The sequence below is a fragment of the Canis aureus genome, chromosome 22, assembly GCF_053574225.1.
Source record: "Canis aureus isolate CA01 chromosome 22, VMU_Caureus_v.1.0, whole genome shotgun sequence".
In the NCBI taxonomy this organism is placed as follows: Eukaryota; Metazoa; Chordata; class Mammalia; order Carnivora; family Canidae; genus Canis; species Canis aureus.
The window spans coordinates 18,784,005-18,807,982 of record NC_135632.1 but is presented as its reverse complement, the minus strand read 5'-3'; the positions used below and the strand labels follow the sequence as shown (position 1 = coordinate 18,807,982).

Genomic DNA, 23,978 nt, shown 5'->3' with positions numbered 1-23,978 from the left:
AAAAAAATTTGCCCCTTACTCCTAACTCCATTTCTGAGCCCCAGATGACGGTGTCACAAGTGTCTCCTGCCAAACCTATTGAGGCTTCTTCAGCACAGAAAGGGAACCTCCTAGATAATTAGTCCAAAGGAAAACAAGGTGAGAGAAATGTCTTTATTCCTCTAAGGAATACAATCTTCAGGTGTCCAGGTCTTAGCAACATAAATGAAATGAAACCAACTTCAAAACAAAACAAAACAAAACAAAACAACACAACCCTGGTCCCAGACCTGTTCTAAACAGTTTAAAGTGTTACTATAAAAAGTTTTCTTAGCAGGAATGGACTAAGTCCCTTTAGTAGAAAGAAGTTTGTGCTTGGAGAAAGTTTGTAACGGAGTTGTTGCCAAGGGAACCACTGGAAGCATTCCTAAAGTCACACAGAGGTCTTTGAATCCAAAACCCCCACCTCCTTCTTTCCCTACCAGCACTGCTGGAACCACTGGCTCATTCTAGAAACTAATGCCACTGGTCATTAGTTTCCAGGAGCAGAAAATGATCTAGAGAGAAGCAGGGGGGAAAGCTAAGGAGTGAGAGGTGTATTTCTCCTTTTGTTTAAAGTGAATTTAGGATGGTTTGCCTGCAGGAAAACATGTAATGGGAAATCAGTCCTGGTGGTTCACATTCTGAGCCTGGAGAGGGACACACCAATGTGAACTTCACTTTCTCACTCTGACCAAGGGAGGGTAGAAGGGTAAAGACATGGAGAGAGATAATCTGTTCTCTGGTCCCTGGGAAGAACTCAGAATGAAAAGGCTTATGGGATGATTAAACAATGAGGGAAGGACTTTCGGTTGAGAAAAGCACAGAATGTTACAAAACCACCTGGTCACAGCCTATAGGTAACAGGAGGAATTAGAATGAGCCAGAGGCAGTGCTGGTGGAGAGAAGAGGAAGTAGAGGTTCTGGGTTCAAAGAGCTCTGTGTGACTTTAGGAAAGCTTCTCACAGCCTGGGCCTCATCTCTCCAGTTGACAGGGTATGAAGTCTCTGCCAAATACTCCTTAAAATCCCTTTTATTGTCTTCATAATCTATAATTTGATCCCCAAATACAGTTATTAAATATATATGATATATAATATTGTAACATATGATATACAACTATATATGTGTGTGTGTGTATATGTATTGTTATTATCCTTTGATTTTTAGGTTTTAAAAATGCTTTGCAACCAACTGTTCTAATAAACATTCTTTAAAAAGTGGAAAATTTCAATTTAGCTCCAGATCTGAGAAAACATGACACTACTGCTCAGGCAGGCCTGTCATGGCCAATAGGTTTTGTCTTGTGTGCCAACTCTGACTGACAGGCAGTGGCTATCTCGAGCAGTGCTGTCTGATAGAAATATGGGAAACATAAAAGTGAGCCACATTTGTAAATTTTTTAAAATGTGGTAAAAAAACACATGACACAGAATGTACCCTCTTAACCATTTTAAGGGCACAGTACAGTAGTTTTAATTATATGCATCTGGTTATGCATCAGTTCTCTGGAAATTGTTCATCTTGAAAAACTGAACTTTATGCCCATTAAACACAAACTCCCTGTCCCCCCTCCTCTGGTCCTTGGCAGCCTCTTCTCTACTCTCTCTTTCTTTGGTTCTGACTATTTTAAATACTTTCTATGCATGGAAACAGACAGTATTTGTCCTTTTGTGACTGGCTTATTTCACTTAGCATAAGGTTCATGTATGTTGTAGCATGTGACAGGATTTCCTTGTTTAAGGCTGCATATTATTCTATTTTAATGTATGTATCACATTTTTATTATTTATTCATCCATTGACAAACATGTGGGTTGTTTCTACATCTTGGCTTTTGTGAATAATGCTGCAATGAACATGAGTATGTAAATATTTCTTCAAGATCCTACTTTCAAGTCTTTTGGACAAATACCCAGAAGTGGGGTTTTTGGATCATATGGTAACTCCATTTTAAATTTTTTGAGGAAATTCCATATATTTTCCAGAGTGGGTATACTATTTTATAATCCTACCAATAGTGTACAAGCATTCTGATTTCTTCATATCATCTTTAATATTTGATATTTTCTGCCTTTGTTTGTTGACAGTGGCCATCCTAACAAGTATGAGGTGATACCTCATTGTGGTTTTTATCTGCATTTCCCTATGGATTAGGGAAGTTGAGCATCTGTCACGTGTTTGTTGGCCATTTGTATATCTTCTTTAAGAAAAGTCTATTCAAGTTCTTTGCCCATTTCTTAATTAAATTATTTGTTTTGTGGCATTGAATTGTAGGAGTTCTTTGTATATCCTACCTAGTAACCATTTTTCAGATATATAATTTGCAAGTATTTTCTCCCATTCTGTAGGTTGCCTATTCACTCTGTTGTTTCCATTGCTGTGCAGAAACTTTTAAGTTTGACGTAGTCTCATTTGTCCATTTTTACTTTTTTTTTAGTAATAAATTTATTTTTATTGGTGTTCAATTTGCCAACATACAGAATAACACCCAGTGCTCATCCTGTCAAGTGCCCCCTTCAGTGCCCATCACCCATTCATCCCCACCCCCCGCCCTCCTCCCCTTCCACCACCCCTAGTTCATTTCCCAGAGTTAGGAGTCTTCATCTTCTCTCTCCCTTTCTGATATTTCCTACCCATTTCTTCTCCCTTCCCTTCTATTCCCTTTCACTATTATTTATATTCCCCAAATGAATGAGAACATATAATGTTTGTCCTTCTCCGACTGACTTACTTCACTCAGCATAATACCCTCCAGTTCCATCCACGTCGAAGCAAATGGTGGGTATTTGTCATTTCTAATGGCTGAGTTATATTCCATTGTATACATAAACCACATCTTCTTTATCCATTCATCTTTCGATGGACACCAAGGCTCCTTCCACAGTTTGGCTATTGTGGACATTGCTGCTAGAAACATCGGGTACAGGTGTCCTGGCGTTTCATTGCATCTGCATCTTTGGGGTAAATCCCCAGCAGTGCAATTGCTGGGCCGTAGGGCAGGTCTATTTTTAACTCTTTGAGGAACCTCCACACAGTTTTCCAGAGTGACTGCACCATTTCACATTCCCACCAACAGTGTAAGAGGGTTCCCTTTTCTCTGCATCCTCTCCATTTTTACTTTTGTTGCCTGTGCTTTTGGTGCCATATCCAAGAAATCATGGGAAAATTCAATGTCATGAAGCTCTCCTTGGTTTTCTTATTGGAGTTTTTCAGTTTCAGGTCTTATTCTTATCTTTACTCCATTTTGAGTTCATTTTTGAACATGGTGTAAGATAACGGTCCAGTTTCATTCTTTGACATGTGGCTATCCAGTTTTCCCAGCATGATTTATTGAAAAAATTATCCTTTTTCCCACTGTATAGACTTGACATCCTTCTCAAAGATCATTTGACCATGTGCTGAGGGGTTCCCATGTGTAATGTTAATGATTTTTCTAGAAATCATGTTTTTTTTAAAAAAAGAAACAGGATTTATCAATGATATGTGTGTGTGTGTGTGTGTGTGTGTAGTTTAACTCAATATATCTAAAATCTTCAAGATATAAAATTATATTTTAAAAGATTTACTTATTTGAAAGAGAGATCACCAGCAAGGAGGAGGGGCAGAGGGAGAGGGAGTAGGAGATTCCCCAGCAAGCAAGGGAGCCCGATGCAAGGCTCAATCCCAGCACCCTGGGATCATGACTTGAGCTGAAGGCAGATGCTTAGCCAACTGCGCCACCCAGGTGCCCCAAGATATAAAATTATTAAATATTTTATATATATTTTAACTACGTTTTCAAAATATAATGTTTGTTTTACATGCAAGCACATGTCAGTACAGACTAGTCATATTCAAGTGCTCAAATAGCCAGATGTAGCTAGTGGCTATGAAAATGAACACCCATTCATGTCTAGATACTTGTGTTGAGGATAATGAGTTTCCTTGATCAGTTAGCTGTGTCTGTAATGGATAAAATTTAGGACTGAACCCATAGCATGTCATGTATTTGTCAGCCTGGCTTAGGTCACAACCAAGACTATAACTATGTTCCCATTTTACCATAATTTTAATTTTGGGTTTTTGTGCTGAGATGACATCAGAAAGATCTCTATTTTTCCATTGAAAAGAATAATGGGTTTAGGGATTTGGAGTATTGGAGCAAGTTTTCCTTAGCAGACACAACTTCCCACATTTGGAAGAAAGTATCTCTGTTTTAGAAGAACCCATCCTAAAAAAGAAATAGAAGAACCCTTCCTAAGAGCTGAGATCCACATTTCTTCTCTGTGGTCTGAATTAGTTGGCTACTTCACTGTGAGGTCAGACAATGAACACCAACCAACCTAGCCTTCAGTTGTATAGTTGGAGTTTAAGTGGAAGACAAGCAAAATATCTTAGCATGTATCCTCAACCTTGCTTACACCTCTAAATTGATCATTGTGGTATCTTTTTCTAAGCTAGAAAGAGTTTTAAAAAAATCAGGTTCCCTTTAAAAACAGATACATCTTTAGTAACCAAAGCATCTTCTCAGTTATTAAAGCCTTCATCTGAGTGTGTGACCATATAGTCTTCCCCTTTTTCAGAGCTATCAGGGGTTAATTTGTGCCTATTTTATTATAACCTACTACAGCCAGACTGTTTTTCAAAATATGAGCAGTCATCATTACCTTCCTTGCTGACTGTTTCTTTAATCTCTTTGTCTTTGACAGAAATCATGGCATAATCTTTGGCATTTTAAAATTCATCTTCCCAAGTCTAGTTTACTAGAGATAAGGATAATGTTTGTCTTCAAGTTCAAGGAAGCCAAGAGAATGAGACTGGAAGGGCAGCCAAGATAATTTAGTAGGGTCAGCCTTTTTAGGATTTTATACTGTTTCTGGGTTATTTCTTTGAAGTTGAGTTCACACTGGAAATCATGGTATAAAGGTTAGAGCTACTGTAGTATTGATTCTTAATTTACAGAGTGATTATTTCCTAGGAAGTCAACTTCAGATTCTTTGGGTAATGACACACATGGTTTATTCCCTATAGAATATTTCTTGGCTCGTCTTTCTTAAAAGGCTTTATTGTGTGGGCTTGAGGAAATTACTGATTATACTAGTATCAATATAATGCAACTGAGGTAGGATATGAGAAATATTAATAAAAATGTTAGTGAATCACTTGGATCCTGTTGAAGTAAAATAAAAATTCCATAATGAGATAGATACTTTGTTATGAAAGATTCTGTCCTAACTTGGAAGCTGAAGTTCTTGGACTAGACTCATTCCAATTTTGATGTTTGATCGAATACTTAACTGTTCCTATCTGTTCACAGAAAACTTTCTAGAGGATAACAAAACCCAGTTAAGAGCCCCATCATTAGTCTGTTCTCTTCAGACAAAATATTAAAGAAAGACTGATTGAATTGCTCATAAGGTTCAGAGCTGACCTCCCTGCCTTGTACCCAGGTGGTACAGCAAAGCCAGCTGAACTGACAGAGCAATGAGATAAGGGAGTAATACTTTGCCACATCCCAGGTGGTCACAGCTGGCACTGGAAAGGTTTTTCAACCTAAAGATTCCTGCTTCACAAGTTCGGAGGTTAAAGAGGGAAGACTTAGTTGGCTAAGTGCTGGAGCTAGAAACCTTCTATCTTGATTCTGTGATAGAAATTTAATTTCAGTTGAATTGTCATTTGTCCGGCTTCAGGAATGAATCACAGTTGGTCAAGCCATTGATTAGCTTTGAAGTGAACCAGTTCTGGACAAAGAAATATAAAGAGAGAAGATTTCCTTCTTTAAAGAAGGATTTCCCTCCCCTATAAGAAGTAAAAGGCTACAAAGAAAAAGCCCCTGCTTTGCACAAGCCTATTTCCTAACAGTGGGCTTACAAGGAACTGGTAGTTCTCAAAGTGTGGTCCCCAAACAGCAACAATAACACCATTGGGCAACTTGTTAATAATATATATTCTCAAAAGTTAACTATTGGGATTTCATCAACATAAAAAGCTTTTGCAAAGGAAACAGTTGACAAAACTAAAAGGCAACCTATGGAATGAGAAAAGATATTTCCAAATATCAGATAAAGGACTAGTATCCAAAATCTATAAAGAACTTATCACACTCAACACCCAAAAACCAAAAATTCTAGTCAAGAGATGGGCAGAAGACCTATACATTTCTCCAAAGAAGACATACAAATGCCAACAGACACATGAAAAAGTACTCAACATCACTCAGCACCAGGGAAATACAAATCAAAACCACAATGAGATACCACCTCACACCAGTCAGATAGCTAAAACTAACAACTCAGGAAACAGCAGATGTTGGTGGAGAAAGAGGAACCCTCTTACATTGTTGGTGGAGATGCAACCTGGTACAGCCACTCTTGAAAACAGTATGGTGGTTCCTCAAAAAGTTAAAAACAGAGCTACCCTACAACCCAGCAATTACACTACTAAGTATTTATCCAAAGGATACAAACAGTGATTTGAAGGGACACATGCACCCTAATATTTATAGCACCATAGCCAAAATATGGAAAAAGCCCAGATGCCCATTGACAGATAAATATATAAAGAATAAGGAGAAGGAAGGAAAAATAAGATAAGATGAAAACAGGGAGACACACCATAAAAGAATCTTAACTATAGGAAGTAAACTGAGCATTGCTGGAGGGGCAGGGGGTGGGGGGATGAGTTATGGGTGTTAAGGAGGACATTCGATGTATGAGCATTGTGTGTTATATGTAACTGATGAATTGCTAAATTCTACCTCTGAAGCCAATAATACACTATATGTTAATTAAATTGATTTTAAATAAAAAACTTAAAAAAATGTTAGCATAGCAGGCCTGGTGACTGCTTTCCTTAGAAGGTCCTGCTTACAAGGTGTCTGAAAACTGGATCTCAGGAGGGTTCCCATCACTCCCTGTTCAGAATAGTTCACTATGCCTAAACTTTAAAAGTAATATCATTTATACTGAACAGCTGCTTTCTGGAATTTTGGTACCTACTAGGCAGAAAATGCTTATGTGAATATCCCTCAGTGAAAACACTGGGCACTGAGTCTCTAGTGATCTTCCTTGGTAGACAACATCTTGTATGTGTTGTCACAAACCATTGCTGGAGGAATTAAATGTATCCAGTGTCGAGAGGGCTCTGGAAAGCTTGTATGTGATTTCCTCCAGCCTTTACCTCATGTGCCTTTTCCCTTTGCGAATTTTGTTTTGTATCCTTTTGTTGTAATAAATCTTAGCTCTGAGTACTAAAAACAAAGGAACCAACCAACCAACAAATAACTTCTCAGGACCTATCCCAGACCTACTAAAACAGAAATTCTGGAGGTGGGCCCCCGCTACTGTATTTTAACAATTTCCGGAGATGATCTGCTACATGCTAACATTGGAGAACCACTGGTAAGGAGGTGATGTTTGGAGCTACTGTATCCTCCTTGGTCTCTGACCTCAATTCTAATGGCAGCACTGAGTAATGTAGAAGATGAATCCTAATGTTTCTGAATTAACCAACCCAGGAATTACCTATCTTTTGACTTCTTGAATGAGATAATAAAATATTGTCTAACATCCTAGATAAGTAAAAAACCCCAAATGAATAATACATTATTACTATAACTCAGGGGTTGGCAAACTGTGACCCACAGGCCAAATCTGGTCCATTCCTCATTTTTGTGTGGCTTGTGAGCTAAGAATGGTTTTTACATGTTTAAATGAGAAAAAATTTTAAAAAATAATATTTTATAACATGTTAAGTATATATAAAATTCATATTTCAGTGCCCATAATTAAAAATATCATCTGTTTATGTATTTTCTGTGGCTGCTTTCATGCTATGATATGTACACAGTTGAGTAGCTGTGATAAAGACCATATGTCCTATAAGCTTAAAATACTCCCTAGTCCTTTACCGAAAATGTTTGCTGATCTTTGCTATAATTGACTGATCCTCTTCACTTCTTTAGGGCCAGAAGAAACAAAACCCACACCCTTTCAAATTTTCCTGTTATACAGGTACCTCTTTGCTTTTATGAGCCGGTCTGCTGTCTCCCTTCCTAAGATCTTTCTCCCTTCCCTAGATCTGTCCAGCAACCTTGAGGAGTAAGTCCTACTTCTAATTTCCAGCAGAAGGGAACACGGTAGTCTGCCCATTACTTCTGTCCCTGGTGGGTCCTTGTCTGCCACTGCCTTGATTCTCTTTCGTACAGATGCCACACAGTCCAGGATGGTACCCTCTCCATGTCACATGCACATAGTAAATGTTTTATTTTCAGAGCAAAGCTATTATGTCAGGATGGCTGGGTCCAGTGGGGCTGCTGGAATTACGTCTTTCCTCCAAACCTGTAGGATCATATGTGGCCTGGGTCATTAATCCTGATGTCCCTTCCTATCAGTTAGCTCCTCCCTAAGGATCATGGTGCCCTTTTCTTTTCCTAGTTCTTTATTTTTAATTAAAATACAGTTGACATATAATATTATATTAGTTTTAAATGTACAACAGTGATTTAACAATTATAAACATTATGAAATGTTCACCATAAATATAGTAATCATCTGTCATCAAAGTTATGATATTACTGACTATATTCCTTATGCTATACTTCTCATCCCCATGACTTATTTGTCTTCTTACTAGACGTTTGTACCTCTTAATCTCCTTCACCTATTTCAGCCATCTCCTTCACCCCTCTCCCCTCTGGAAACTACTGGTTTATTCTCTGTATTTACAAGTCTGTTTCTATTTTTGTTGTTTGTTCATTTGTTTCTTAGACTCTATACATAAATGAAATCAGATGGCATTTGTCTTTTTCTGTCTGACTTATTTTACTTAGCATGATACCCTTTAGGTCCATCCATGTTGTCACAAATGACAAGATTTCATTTGTTTTTATGACTAACATTCCATTGTGTATATATACTACACCTTCTTTATCCATTCATCTATAGATGGTCTTGGTGTCTTTTTCTGTCCACTGACTTTGACCAGAATCACTGTCATCCCATGCCACAGTCTCCCTTAACTATGAACCTTACTTCCAAGAAAACCCCTGGTCCTTCAGAGCTCTGGATACCAAGATGTGGGATAGATTTTGCTAAACCATGTAGAGGAAGAAAGACCTTCTTTTCATTTCTTCTCCCTACAAAGTAAGGGGTAAAGGCCTCCCAAGTGACTTTATCAGAATAAAGAAATTTTTTTTGCAGTTAAACTTTTATTCTTTAAATCATGGTCAGAAAACTTTTCTTATGAAAGGTCAAACAGTAAATATTTCTAGCTTGATAAGCCATGCAGTCTTTGTTGCAACTAATCGACTCTGTCCATGTGATGTGAGAGCTACCATGGATCGTCCTGAGCAGATGTATAAAGCTGCGCTCCAAAGCACTGTCCAGGAACAGCTTTAAGGTAACTTGCTCCTCTCTAACACATGGAATTAGCTGATACAACTGTTTCCTATAGCACAGTAAAACTTATGGCAGATTCTTTGACACTCTTCTGATCATGAGGCGACACATTGGCACTCCTCTTCAATCTGGGCTTACTTGTGTCTGCTTTGATCCAGGGTATGGGAGAAGAGATGCAATGCCCATCCTGGGCCCAACTTCTAAGAGGACTATCAGGTTTTGCTTCCTTACCCTGTGCCCTGAGCCACCATGGAAGGAGCTCACCTACCCCAAGGCCACCACGTTGTGAGGAAGCCCAAGCTAGCCATGTGAAGATAGAGATGCTGATCCATGGCCAGTCCCCCGTTACTTCCACCCTTGTCATTTGAGTCTTTCAGTTGAGAACCTAGAAATCAGGAAGTAGAGAGAAGCTATCCCCATTACACCTTGTCCAAATTTCCTCCCCACAGAATCATGGGATGTAACAATAAAGAACTGTTGTTTTAAGGTACTATGTTTCTAGCAGTTTGTTATAGAGCAACAGATGTCACAGAACTTTACTATGATGCTGAATTTTGCTCTTATCAGAGTTTAACACTTATCAGAGGGAGGCTAGTCTGCCTTAAAAAGAAATTTCCTTCAAATAAGGTCTGTAGTTTAGTTAATGGTGTGGTACCAGTACCAAGATGAAATGTGAATTCCTAGTTTTGAGAATTGTATGATTGTTGTATCAATTGTTAACATTAGGCTGGATGAAGGATATAACTGAATTCTCTGAACTACTTTTTGCAACTTCTCTGTAAGTCTAAAATAATTTCAGAATAAAAAAGTAAACAATCTTTTTCATCTATACCTTGTTCTCTTTTGTCTTGGAGCCTGCATCTGTAGAACGCAATCTTTCTCATGGAAAATTGCCAGAGGCAGTTTCATGTGTCTCTATTTAAATCTCCCAGAAGTCTTGGCATGGCACTGCCATCATGCAGGAAATGCAGGTCTTTAAATTTCTACCTGGGCTGTGCCCATCTCAGAGCCCTGTGCTCAGAGCTTGAAGAGAATTTCTGAGACTTCTCTGTATGGCTCTCAGTGGCCCTGCCTAAAGGGGGTGCTAAACAGATACGAGAAAAAACTAAAGCAATTGGGGGTCATTTACCTTGTAAAAGGGATCTGAACCAGCACATCTACTGCCATCAGTCACGCAGTCACAACTGCAGAATGTCTGTGACTTTAAGAACTCCTCCTTCTTTGCTCAGAACCTCGCTTTGTTGGCATCATCCCTCATCCTGAGAAAACAACTAAACCAAAGACTACCCTCTTCTTATATCCTACCCTAAGAACTTCCAAGCTCAACCCATAAGCAATAAAAACTGTGCACCCCATTTTCATTATAAAACCCCATTTAAGAATTGCCTGTATAGTAGTATTCCCTATTGATGCAGTAAGTCAGTAAGACTGTGTTATTCTGTTACTAGGTTTCTTTCTTTGAGGAGGGGCCTTACCATACAGAAGAGTGAGGAGGGAGATTGAAATTGGAGCTTCTCGGTATAGAGAGATTTTTGAGGTGGGTTGCCAACAAGGATTTTTCTCATAAAAAATAGATTAAAAGTGTGAATCAGGAAAAAAAGGACAAGTGTCATTTACTCATTTCATGTTTCATCTAAATGTGTCAAGTGCTGAGGATTCAGAGGATAAAAAGATGTCTCTTTTTGTGATGCAGAGACAGATGCGTAAACACTCTGGGACAAACAGCAATGGCCATGGTGACAGAAGAAAGCAACAGAGGCCTTCAGAACACAGGGGTGGTTCACTTTGCTGAGCCCCATATTAGTGCCCACTTTCTTGCACTCAGTCTGCTGCAGCCACACTGGCTTCTCTGTTCTTCTTCTAACATGCCAAGCTTGGGCTCCACTTCAGGGTCTTCGTACTGGTTGTTCTGTCTGTAACATTCTACTCTCAGGTATTCATGCAGTTCACTCCCTCAATTCAGGTCTCTGCTCAAATGTCACTGTAGCTAAAATTTCTACTTCCCAATGCCCCACTCCCTTTCTCTTTAGACTTTAATTTTCTCAGTACACATTTTCCTTGCCTTGTTTATTGAAACTTTCTCCTAGCAGAATATAAACTCAATGAAGGCATAAAATTTGTCTACTTTGCTCATTGTTGCATCCCCAGAGCCTGGAACAGGGCCTGGTTCTCGTAGGTGCTCAATTAACATTTGTTGAATAAATGAATGAGACAGGAGGTCCTTTATGATCTCCTTGTCTCTTCCTATCACCCTTACTCAACTTTTCTTTATAACACTTGTCACCACTTTTGACTGTTTTAACCTTTTTTGTTTGTTTGTTTTCTGTCTCCCCTCTCCATGAGGACAATTTTGTTTTATTCATTGCTATATAATCTCTGTGCCCAGAATAATCTCTGGAACTTGGTTAATGCTCAATTTTTTTGAAGAATGAATTCATAAATAAGTGTATGAGTAAGTGAGCAAATAAATAGAGAGCATCTGTTGACTGTTTCTACCCATCTTGGCTACATTTCCCATTTCAGACTTGTAAAGCTCAAAGACCAAGCTTCATTGAACTGTGCCTCTCTGGGGTGCTTAAGAAAAAGCCAATAGGAGGAAGAACCTGGTAAGCAAGACCTCAGCCCAGCTGACTGAGAGGCTCCCTAGACCTTGAAGCTGGCCTTAAAAATGGGTAGAAAGGGGACAGAAACTCTTCCTTTCCTTCTGCAAGGAAAACTGCTTCACACACAGACTATACACCGACTGGTATTTCTTCTCCTAAATAAACACAACTTCTCATTTCTCTGTTCTGTTAATGTCTTTGCTCTGGTCCCTGTCCCCATCCAAGATGTGAGAGTGTACAAAAGAGAAGAAAAGAAGTGCCATTGTGCATTCATAGCACCCTGGCCTGATCAGAATATTAGAACTACCTGGACTGGAAGGAATTTGCATAACTCCCTCACTAGATCCTCATTCCCTCTTCCTCCCTTTAATTCTAGCCTTTAGAAGCTTTGCAGGGGTTTTTAATTACAATCAAAAAAGGGCATGTACAGTAGTTAAGTAAAATAAAATAACAATACTTAAAATTACAATTGAGCCCCAAACGATGGACAGTTTATTCTCTGCCTTAAAATAAAATAGCTTTCATCTTTTCCCCCTTACAACAGCCTCCTCTGCCTAGATAATGCATTTCGTTAGATTTATTTGCTCAGCCCCGAAAACTTGACACTAAGGGGATTATTTAGTTTTAGATTTGCTGTAGTCCATAGTAATAGCCAACAGGGAAGGGAATGAAGCAGCAATATTAGCAGGGTGATGGGAGGGGAGGGGGCCGGGGAGGGGGCTGTGCAGTCTGCGGCTAAGCAAAACTGCTTGCATAAACACCATTAAGAAGATTTAGACATCGCTTTCCTTATCATCAGCACTCCTGGAAGAAATAAAAAAAAAAAAAAAGAAAAAGAAAAAAAAAAAGAAAAAAGGGAAAAGGGACAGGCCTTGACTTGCTGTGTATGCGTTTCCATTAAAGGTTCAATAGGAAATAAAACCAGCTGAGAGTCCAAATGCAGCGATGCTACAGACCCATCCACACTGCCTCATCATGGTCCAAAAGAGACATTTGTTCCACATGTTACTGGAAGGAGCAGCTGGACAGAGAACAAAACACCCATCATCTCATCTGTGGTGAGCATAGGAACCGAAGGCTGCTGCCCAGGTGGAGCCGTGCTCTCCTGTATCACATCCTCACTTCCTTCCCAAAACCTCCACACATGCACACCTCACATCCCAGGATCAAATATTCCTGACTGTTCATGCTCCACCCCAACTGCTCATTTGCAGGGCATCAAGGACAGGAACTGGTAGGAAATAAGAAGAAACTGTAGTGATAGAAAGATGTGCTGTCTGTGTGTGGCTGCAGGATTGAGAAGGGTATGTTTGTCAAAGAGAGAGACTGAGGGGAGGGGAGAGGAGAGGGAAGAGGGGAGAGGAAAAGGGAGAGGGGAGGAAAGAGAGGAGAGGGGAAGGGAGGGCAGGAGAGGGGAGGGGAAAGGACAGGAGAGGGAAAGATAGAGGAGAGGGGAGAGGAGAGGGACAGAGAATGAAGGAGACAGAGAGATGAGATGAGTCTGGACAAGGAGAGAGGGGGAGAGGAGGAAACTGTGGTCAAAGGGAAAGTGAGAAAACATTTTAGCAGTTGGAAGTAGTTTCAAAGTAGTGCTGGAATCAAACAGGCTATTCCCAGAGGAGTGTGTGCCAGTTCTGTCTGTCTGAAAAGTTCTGTATGCACTTAGGGCAATGGAAGAGTTACAACTAGACGCTGCATGGCTCATAGAGGACCAGGAAGAGATAATAACTAGGGTGCCTGGCTGGCTCAGTTGGAAGAGCACATGCTACTCTTGACCTTAGGGTGGTGAGTTTCAGCCCCACATGGAGTGTAGAGATTACTTAAGTAAATAAATAATTAAAAAAAGAAAGAAATGGAATTCAAAAAAAAAAAAAAAAAGAAAGAAAGAAAGAGCAGATAATAACTGCTGTGGGAGTCCAGTTCAGAAATTACATTTGGTATTTTAAACACTGTTCCATTTTCTAGATGCATCTTTTGCAAGGCATCCCTAAATAGTCAAAGGGAATGCATGCACATACACACAGACACACACAGGCCTAGTGAAGTATTTCTAATGATTACAGGGTTTGTAATACAGATTTTAAAAACCTAATTGGTACTAAATATTATTAGCAAGGTACAAATCAACACAAAGAAACATATTTTAATTATTAATCTTGTCCATAAAATATTGGCATCGGGCAGCCCAGGTAGCTCAGCGGTTTAACGCTGCCTTCAGCCCAGGGCATGATCCTGGAGACCCGGGATCGAGTCCCACGTCAGGCTCCCTGCATGGAGCGTCCTTCTCCCTCTGCCTGTGTCTCTGCCTCTCTCTCTCTCTCTCTCTCTCTCTGTCTCTCATGAATAAATTTTAAAAATCTTATAAAAAAAGATTAAAAAAAATAAAATTAAATATTGGCATCTCTGGGCTCCGCACTTTTTTTCTCTCCTTCCACTCACTCACTGGCTTGTTCGTTGTCTGGGTTCAATCACCCACGGACCAGACATCTTAGGAGCCACTGAGGGATGTGCCCACAAACCTTCCTGTTTTTTAGAGGATAATGATAGAATGGATCCTGTGTCCCACAGCAAATTGAGGCCAGCTGGTCACACTCCTCCCACATATACTATCTCATTTCCTTACAGATGCAGAAGCTGATATGTGGAGGAGTTAGGTAAGTAGGCCCAGTCACTCAATAGAAAGTGACCATTCTTCTGCCTGTTTCCTAAGCCTGTGCTCCTAACAAGGACTGTACCACCTCAGTAAGATGAGAGGCTGATGTTTTCAGGACTTTTCATTCTCAGAGCCAAGTAGATCATCTATTCTTTTCAATCAATCTTTCTTAGGCTTATTAAACTCTCACAGGGATAAGAGAGTCAGAGTGGAAAATCTTAGCCCTTAGACTCTCATAACTGTGAGCCAAGAGTGAGAGAGAGCTGCCTGGACAGGTTTACAGTTGTGATATAAGTCCACAGGTGTACAGATAGGGACTGAAGCTGAACAGCCTAAGGGTCACCTTTGTAGCCATCTATTCAACAGAAACCAGGAAGATCTGCTTCATATGGGCATGCTGAATGGGCATATGTGCCTTGGGGCCCATCTACCAGGTATCCAAGGTCCGGTATGGGAAACATGTAGTCAGCCACCCATGGTTCTCTTCGACCTCCACATACCCTCAAACCCAGGACACTTGGTCCCCCGGGACACTTGGTTTTACATGTGAGCTCACTGAGAGTAGGGCCTATTTCTGGTTCAGGCCTGTATCCCCAGCAGCAGTACTCTGGACACAGAATGAGAGTTTAGTAAACACTGTTGAGTATCATTGTCTGCTTCAATGCAACCACAGGCTGCTGGAAATCTTCCTTTGTTCAGTGCCACCAAGCAGGACCAACTTAACCATTACAGATAGACAACTAGCTCTGCTATTTTAAAATGTTTTCTAGTAAGAGACTTATCCACAATCCTTAATAATACATTATAGCATTTAATAGCCCCCTTGTCAAGAAGTTCTTCCCGTTAGCCAACTTCTCTCTCCCGTGGAATGCCAAACATACTTTCACTGCCTGTCCCCCGTAGAAATGGAGAATAATTAACGATACACCATTCCTTATGTAATAATTCTTTATCTGCTTGAAGGTTATTTACTGATCTTATAAAAATTGTCTTTCTATTGCCCTAGTCCCAGGGTGCTAGTATAATGTAATGATAGAAAAGTAAGGACTGACACAAACCCTAACCTCCAGTTCTTTCCTGCCATGATTTTAATCGAATGTCAAATGAAAAGATGGGCAAGTAATAAGGGCCGAGGTCAATACCACTCTGAGATGTCCCACCGTGCAGGGTTGTTTCTGTGCAGCTGTAGCTCATGCTGACATTCTGCAAAGCCCACTGGCCTCCTGCCCCTGGGCCTCAGAGCACAGCTACCATGGGCAGGCCCTTACCTTTTGAAGGGCTGTAGCCATTATCTGGGATCCTTGAGTTCAACACAAATATGTCAAATGTGTATGCCCATAGCCAGATTTTTCAGTACCTATGCAAAAATTCTTTAGGCATTATTCCAAAAACTTTATATATATTATCTTTTCTGACCCTCACTACTACTTACAAAGCAGGTTTTATTATTATCCCCATTTTACCGAAAAGAAAATGAAAGATAAGACTAGTTAGCTAACTTTTACCCTGTCCTACAGCTTATAATTGGTAAAGCCAGAATCTGAACCCTGACGGTCTGATTCCAGAGTCTATGCTTGTGACCCAACAATGTGATCCCACCATGGCTGAGCACAGAACATGGCACACAGCAGGCACCCAATATATGTCTGGTGAATTTCTGTGGGATGGGTGATATATTTCCTAAGGTTCTGCTTATCCAAGTGAATCTTTTCCAGCAAGCTTCAGCTTTCCTTTCTAAACATTATTCTGCCTATCAGAAAATCAAAAGCAAAACTTCCAGAATTCAAGAGTAGCATTGATGCAGGGAACATCAAATTCTCAAAGTCAATGGCTCTCCTTTTGTAATAGAGGAATGAGTTTGATTTAAGAAAGAACACAGAATAGTTCTCAAGGAGATTAAACTCAGTATATTTTAGATATAATTCACATGATAAGCAATAAATTAACAAGCACTAAATCAAGCATCCGATATGAACTGATCTGGGATCTAGAAAAAAACAAAAGCCATGGACACTGACCTCAAACATTTTACAAAATAATTACAGTGACAAGATGAATGCAGTAGAATCTTGGAAGAGGCAAGAACCATAGAGTTTTCTGTCCTTCCTTTCAGGGACTCAAGACCCTGCCTGATTGCAATGCTGCTGCCTCTCCCATCTTCAGTTGCTCCAACCCTAATGGCCTTTCTCTTGTCCCTTGAATGTGATGAGTAGGCTCCACCTGAGACCTTTTATATCAGCTGCTTCTTTTATCTGGAAAGCTATGTCCTATTCTTAACATGTTGTCCTTTCATATCACTCAGGTGTCAACTCCAATATGTCTTCCTTAGAGAAGCCTTTCCTGGACTCTGAGGCTACAGTAGACTTTCTATACATACATACATACATACATACATACCCCCCCCAACACGTCAGTTTTAGGGTAACTCCTGCTGAATGACTTGATCTTCCTTGTTTATATGTTTACATTTTTTTACTTTAATTCCAGTGTAGTTAACATACAATATCTTACTAGTGTCAGGTGTACAATACAGTGATTTAAGAATTCAAGAGTTCTATACATTTCTCAGTGCTCATCATGATAAAGTGTACTCTTAATCCCTATCACCTATTCACTCATCACCCACCCACCTTCTTTGCATGTTTATGATCTGCCTCCTCTACTGAGTTTCTACCCCTGGACATATGTTGACATTTATCTCTTCATTTAATCAAGTTTATTGGGAAAATGCTCCCTAGTTGTTTTTTTGTTTTAACAGATTTATTGAGATTTGACAAATAAAATACACGTATTTAAAATGTAAAATTTAATAAGTTTTTACATATGTATATGCCCATGAAACTACCATCCTAAGTCAGTGAATATATCACTCCTGAAAGATTCCTCATGCCCTTTTGTAATTACTCACTCACACCCTCCTCACCACTCCCTATCCCCAAGCAACTATAATATAGTTTGCTTTTGTAATATAGTTTGCATTTTCTACAGTTTTCAATTTTCTAGAAATGGAACCCATAAAGTATATACTGATTTTGTCTAGCTTTTTTTACTCATCATAATCATTTTGAAATTCATCCATGTTTCAGATATTTCAATAGTTTGTTCCTTTCTCTTGCTGGGTAATATTCCACTATATGGATGTCCTACAATTGATTTATCCATTCACCAAATGTTGAGGGACATTTGAACTGTTTCCATTCTTTGGCTACTGCAGGTACAGCAGCCATGAACATTCATGGATATGTTTTCATTCTGAGTGAAAAAAGTCAGACAAAAAAGACAATCATACTGTATGATTACATTGTATAAAATTCTAGAGAATGCAAAAAGGTCATCAATGGTTGTCCAAGGATAGAGGTGGAAAGGAGAGGGAAGAAAAGATTATAAAGAGGCATAAGGAAACTTTATGTTTATCATCTTGATTGTGGTGATGATTTCATAGGTATATATGTATGTCAAAACTTAATACATTTTTAACTTTATTTGTGAGCAGAATGTTGAATATCAATTATACTTCAGTATAAAGGTTTAAAATACTGGTCACTCAGAATTAATTTAAAAAACTGTGTTGCTGGATTAAAATAAAAATATAATAAGTTAAAAAATTTTAAATTATAAAACTGTGGTGCATCTGAACAATAGAATTCTACTCAGCAGTAACAAGAAACAAGCTACTGATAAATACAACAATATGCATGAATCACAGAAGCATTATGCTGAATGAAAGAAGCAAAATAGAAAAAACTACAAAATATACAATTTCATTTACACGAAATATTAGAAAAGTGGCAGACATCTGCTTCCAACCAAGAGGGAGCAATAGGTTACAGATTTACCCTCTTGCCTTAAATAATTTAAAAACACCCAAACCCCAAAACACAATAGATAAAATATATGAAATGACAGCTTCACAGCTGATAAACCTTTTTGTACAGTATATTTAAATATTTATCAAAACAAATCTATTACCTTAAAGAAAGGCAATGGTTTTCTAACCACTCAGAAAAAAAAGTCAAAGTCTTTATAAAGCCTTGCCAGGCCATACAAAACATGTTGCTTTTCCTGTGTTTCCATTATGGACATGTTACTGTATTCACATCACACCAGCAATGCTGTTTTTGGTGTTTTTCTCAAGTGATCCAAGTCACCAGTCACTTTGGATTTCTGCATTCTGGCTGGCTAGAATGCTAGGACTGCTGATAGATGCAGACCTAATGCCCTCACATCCTTCAGGCCTCTGCTCAAACCTCACCTTCTAGTGAGGTCCTCACTTACATTCTACTTGAAAGTGCAACACCCTCATCTGGAGCTCTTCTGATTCACCTCCCCTATGTAGCTATTCTTCATAGCACTTATGATCTCCAACATGCTCTATATTTTACCTGCTTATTTTTTAGTGTTCCTCTCCTTGAATGTAAGCTCCACAAAGACAGAACACATTTTCTTCCCTGTTTTCCTTACTGCTCCTTTCTCAGCACCCAGAGAAGTACCTGGCCACAAATCAGGCACTCAATAAAAATGGACTGAAGAGGGGACTGAAACACACAGTGAGGATAAATGAGCACACGAACAATACTTACATCATAGTATTATTGAGAGAATTAAATAAGATGAACTTATTTAGAGGTGTGCCCAGCTGGAAAACAAACTGTAAACTGTATCATTAGTCAGCTTCTTATCTTACATGGGGGAAATCGAAGTAGTGGTGGTGACAATAACAGTAACAATAGCTAATATGTATTAAACACTCTGTGTTAGACACTAATTTGTGTTTTCTCTGCATTAACTCATTGAATAATCTTGCCAATTTTAAGAGATAAGTAGGATTATCATACTCATTTTACAAGTGAGAAAACTGAGGCAGAGAGTGTTAAGTAAATTTCCCAAGATTATAGGGCACAGTTGTGATTCAAACCCAAGTAATCAGGTTCTAGAGCCTATGCTTATGACTACCGTGCAATACCATCTCCTGAAGTCCTGAAACTGAACATTTTTCCTTCCATCTAAAGCTTTCTTTGGCTTCTCTATTAGAAAATATTGCAATTTAAAGAAGCTAATATTCTCAAAGCTGACTTTTAATAGAAACTTTGAGTTTATTTTTCATTAATAATAGGAGTCTGAGACAGTCTCTCCATCATTGGTAGCATGGCTTGAAGAATCATTCTGACAGTAGTATGGGTCAGACTGATCACTGTGACGCCTGACCATGGGGGACTGGGAAAGGGCCACAGGTGCTGAATGGCATTCTTCTGCCTCTAAACAAGCTCCCACAACCCAGGTGAATACATTAAAGACACAGCAACATCTTTGCTGCTGCCATAAGGATTTCTAGGATTGTGAAGATCCACATTCTCCAGTAAGCTTCCCAGGTCTGCATGCTGCTTTTTTTCCAATAATGCCAAGGACTGACTTTTTTAATAGCCAAGAATGCTTAGATCCATAAATGCATTGACAAGAAGCAACTTTAGTCTCAGCTGAAATACTGCTTCACCCAAGGTCAGGATTAATTTATACTCCTGAACTGGCCTCAAGTTAAGAGACATGTAGACAGCTTTATTGGCCTCATTTTCATCCCTTTATAAAGTCAACCACACAGAACCTCTACAGTGGACTTATCCTAGACTTTAAGGGGAAGCCGGCATTTGAATTAGGGCATTTGTGCAGAAGATGAAATGGGATTTATAGGCATCATATTTAAGTTTACTGAGTATTTGCAACACAAGAGCCTACATGTAACAAAGTTAAATGTGAATGGAAAATAAAAACCAGGGTGAAAATATATTTTAAATAGTGGAGGATAAGGAATCTGGGACTGACTTTATCTGACTGAAACATCTCCCAGTTATGATCTAGTCTGGCAATTCTATCTCAGAGGCAGCCATGCACATGATAAACCATTTCCTGATGCTGCTCTCTTTCAGAAAAGACTTCACCCTTGGGACACAAGACAGGCCCACCCACATCCCCCTGCCATAGAGTCATTTTCAAGAATTCTTAACTCAGAGGTTTTTTGCTTTGATGTAAATTCACATTTTTGAGGTCTATCCTAGCAAGATCATAGCTTAACACATGCTCTTAAACTTGCCCAAGGAGCAGCAAAACTCAGAAGACCTGAAAGAATGGTTTTAAAGCTTCTAAAAGCGTCTCTGCTTACCATGTGACAACCACTTAGATTCAGTTCTAAAAAAAAAAGATTTTGTCTGAAAAAAAAAAATGAGTTTCAGGGATGTGGATATCATCCTGTCACAGTGGGCTGGGGTCAGAGGTGGCATAGAACAGAATTGTGGAAATGTGTGGGACTTTTTCAGAACCTGGGAGCAAATCGTGAAGGGATAAAGAAACTCCAAAATGGAAACATTTACTATGAGGCCACATCCTCATGTAAACTTAGGATGTGAACTTCAGATCTATCTTAGGGAAATCTGCATGTGGAAATCGTTGGGGCTGTTTCATCGTGCAATATGATAGGATTTCTATCTCCTTATCCATGTGATGTTAGCTGTGGCCAAGAGATTTGCTTTTGTGAGTAAGATGTGAGCATAAATGTTAAGAATCAGTGTGTGCTTCTTCTTTTCATCTGGCATGGTAAACAGCAATTTTTAAGATGTGGCTGTTCCATAAGCCTGGGTCCCTGCTGATCTACAATGGACAGGTAAAGAAATGAGAAAAATTTGTTATTGTCTAAAATCACTGAGATTAGAGAGGGGGGATATTTGTTACTGTGTATATCCTAACCAATGCTGACTGATACAACAGCAGAACCAAATGTTGAAATATTAAATAGAAAAGATATTTGGAATTAAAATAGGCCTTTGGAACAAGACTCTCATTTCCTATTAGGAAGGGTATTTCTGGCTCACTGTTCGGTATGAAGTCAGTTGAAAATAACACAGGAAATAAAAATAAAAAAAAAACAGAAAAACCTTTCAAATTAGATTAAACTCATAAACAGACACAACTCTGAACCAAAGTCATAAAAAGCAGCTGCCAAATGTCTTGAAAATTGGGACCTAGGTAGAAGAAAATAAAAACATGCCTTTGCAGATCTCAGGCAGTACTTGGTGCTCTTTAAAAGAGGTGGCCTATCCCATAGAACCAAAACCCTCCTTCCTTCCTTGGAACAACAAGCTCAGGTGTGCAGGCAGTTTGTAGTAGCCTCTCTGATGCATAGGTTGAGGGCAGGAATGACCGAACAAGAAAGCACAGATACACTGCACTTGCAGGAAGCATGCAGAAAGGGTGGCAGATGATGCTGATGTTGTGGTGGCTGATCTTATTCAGCTGAAAAGAAAGGTTAAATCAGTGATTCTCCAACTGTGTTCTCAGACCAGCATCACCAACATCACCTGGGAACTTGTTGGAATTACAAGTGCTTGGGCCCTGCCATAGGCCTACTGAATGAGAAGAATGAAGTCATTATAATCTGTGCTTTCATAGGCCCACCAATGTTCTAATGTAACTCAAATATGAGAACCACTGCTCACAGGGGTTTTCATATTCAGAAGTTCACTTAAACCAGGCAGACCTTTCCCAAGACAACAGAAGGAAATCTATACTGCCACTACCCTAGTTCACTCTCCTGACACTCCTTCACACTCTTCTTACATAAACATCAGGTCCCAATTTCAAAATCTCTCCATACAAAAGTATAGAAAAAAAAAGAAAGGAAAAATGAGCAATAAAACATAAAAATATAATTTTCACCAAAAAATCTTACCGGAAGCAAATGAAAATCAGATACATATATGAAAGTAAAATACAAACAGAAAAACAAAGCAACAACAAAAGAACTATGGCCTCTCTAAAATAAGAACTTATAAAAATATCTAGAAAGGCATGTGAGGCTAATCTCTAGGAGAATGACATATTTAACTTTCTTGGCATGGCCTGGAAAGGCAGTGGGCTTGTCAGAGAATCACCATACGCTGCACGGTGCTGTATACACATTGTGCTGAACAATAATAGAATAGAATCATTGAGGAAGATGCTAGGCAGATAAGCTTAAGACAATGCACTTACTCTCCATCTACCCCTATGGCCAAGGTCTGTGAGTGTCAGTTAGATGATCTGCAAGTTCTCTGCTGGTTAGGAGTGGAAGAGTACAGAAAATAACTAATGGTATTGAATGGTGAGCCCACCATTATTTAATAATGGTGTCACAAAATATGAACTAGCCAAGTTCTAGAACAAGACAAGACAAGCCAGTAATCACTCAAGAATTCTGGCCATTTCTCAGAGGATCAACAGTGTGAGGGCTGGCTTGAAGTCCACATAAATAAATGATGGCACTGAATTTTACTTTGTTAGCCAAAAAGAACACTAGCTGCAAAAACTTTGGCAGTGGGATGCACTGAGGATCAGAAGATGGCAGGAGAGTAAGAGGCACTCTCCACACCCTCTCCCTCATCACACAGCCACAGGACCTATATCAACTCTAGGAATAAGGAAAGGAGAAGAAAGGAGAAGAATTTCCCAACTGATTGAGCTTAACGCTAGAATCCTATGACTAATTATCTGAAAAAGACAGAATTATATCTAATTGACAAAACTTTTGTTTGCCTCATATCATTGGAAATGGAGGAATGAAGGCACAATGAAATCAGCCATGGGCAATAAATAAAGCTGTGTTCTTTGCACGCATATATTACGGCAAGTAAATATAAACATCATCATACAAATAATACCAAACAACTACAAAAAAAAGAGATATTGTTAAAAGCAGAAAATAGAAAATTATATAAAAGAAACAAGACCAATTATACATATTACATCAATAAACATAAGTAGGACAAAGTCATCTAATAGAAAAAATACTCTAAGATGGCAAACCAAAAGCCTCTTGAATAAAAAGGAACATCAAAAGAAAATAATAGATTTCCTGCAACTTAAACAGAATTTAAACCTTCTGCTGATAAAAAATAATATCCTCTGAAAAAACTTAACATTTAAAACACTATTTGAAGATACTGGAAAATAACAAAAAGTAGGTAGAAACTAGAGGAAATATGACAGCTGAAAGAAAGAAACCAAACTGATCTACATTTATTCAGTACCTTCTTTTCTCAGTGGCACTCCCCTTTCACACAGTAAAAGGATCAGAGAGAGAGTATTAAAGAAGAAAGCAGGAGTCTCAATGAGCTGAGGAATCAGAATTTATAGTCTAGAACGATTGAAAGTTGAAGGGGACATCCCAGAAAAGTGGAAGCCACTTCTGTGGCTTTCGGTGAACTCCGAAATCTTCACAAATTTTCCCCAAATTTTTGCATGATTCCTGAAATGCATATGCACTGGGCAAGCCCAGCAAAGATGGACAGTTGGATGATGG

The 23,978-nt window shown here is 39.0% G+C and overlaps 2 long non-coding RNA genes across 2 annotated transcripts in view; one reads left to right on the top strand and one right to left on the bottom strand.

The window, feature by feature from the left end:
* LOC144293835 (uncharacterized) overlaps window positions 1-10,597 on the bottom strand; it is a 118,615-nt gene extending 108,018 nt beyond the window's left edge. The window contains exon 1 of the long non-coding RNA XR_013361153.1: window positions 10,527-10,597. This is a non-coding gene — a long non-coding RNA (uncharacterized LOC144293835). The remainder of the gene's footprint in view (window positions 1-10,526) is intronic.
* LOC144293837 (uncharacterized) lies at window positions 488-12,359 on the top strand. The gene is made up of 3 exons (XR_013361154.1): window positions 488-1,014; window positions 10,846-10,934; window positions 11,921-12,359. It is a non-coding gene; the product is annotated as an uncharacterized LOC144293837 (long non-coding RNA).
* The last annotated feature ends 11,619 nt before the right edge of the window (window positions 12,360-23,978 follow it).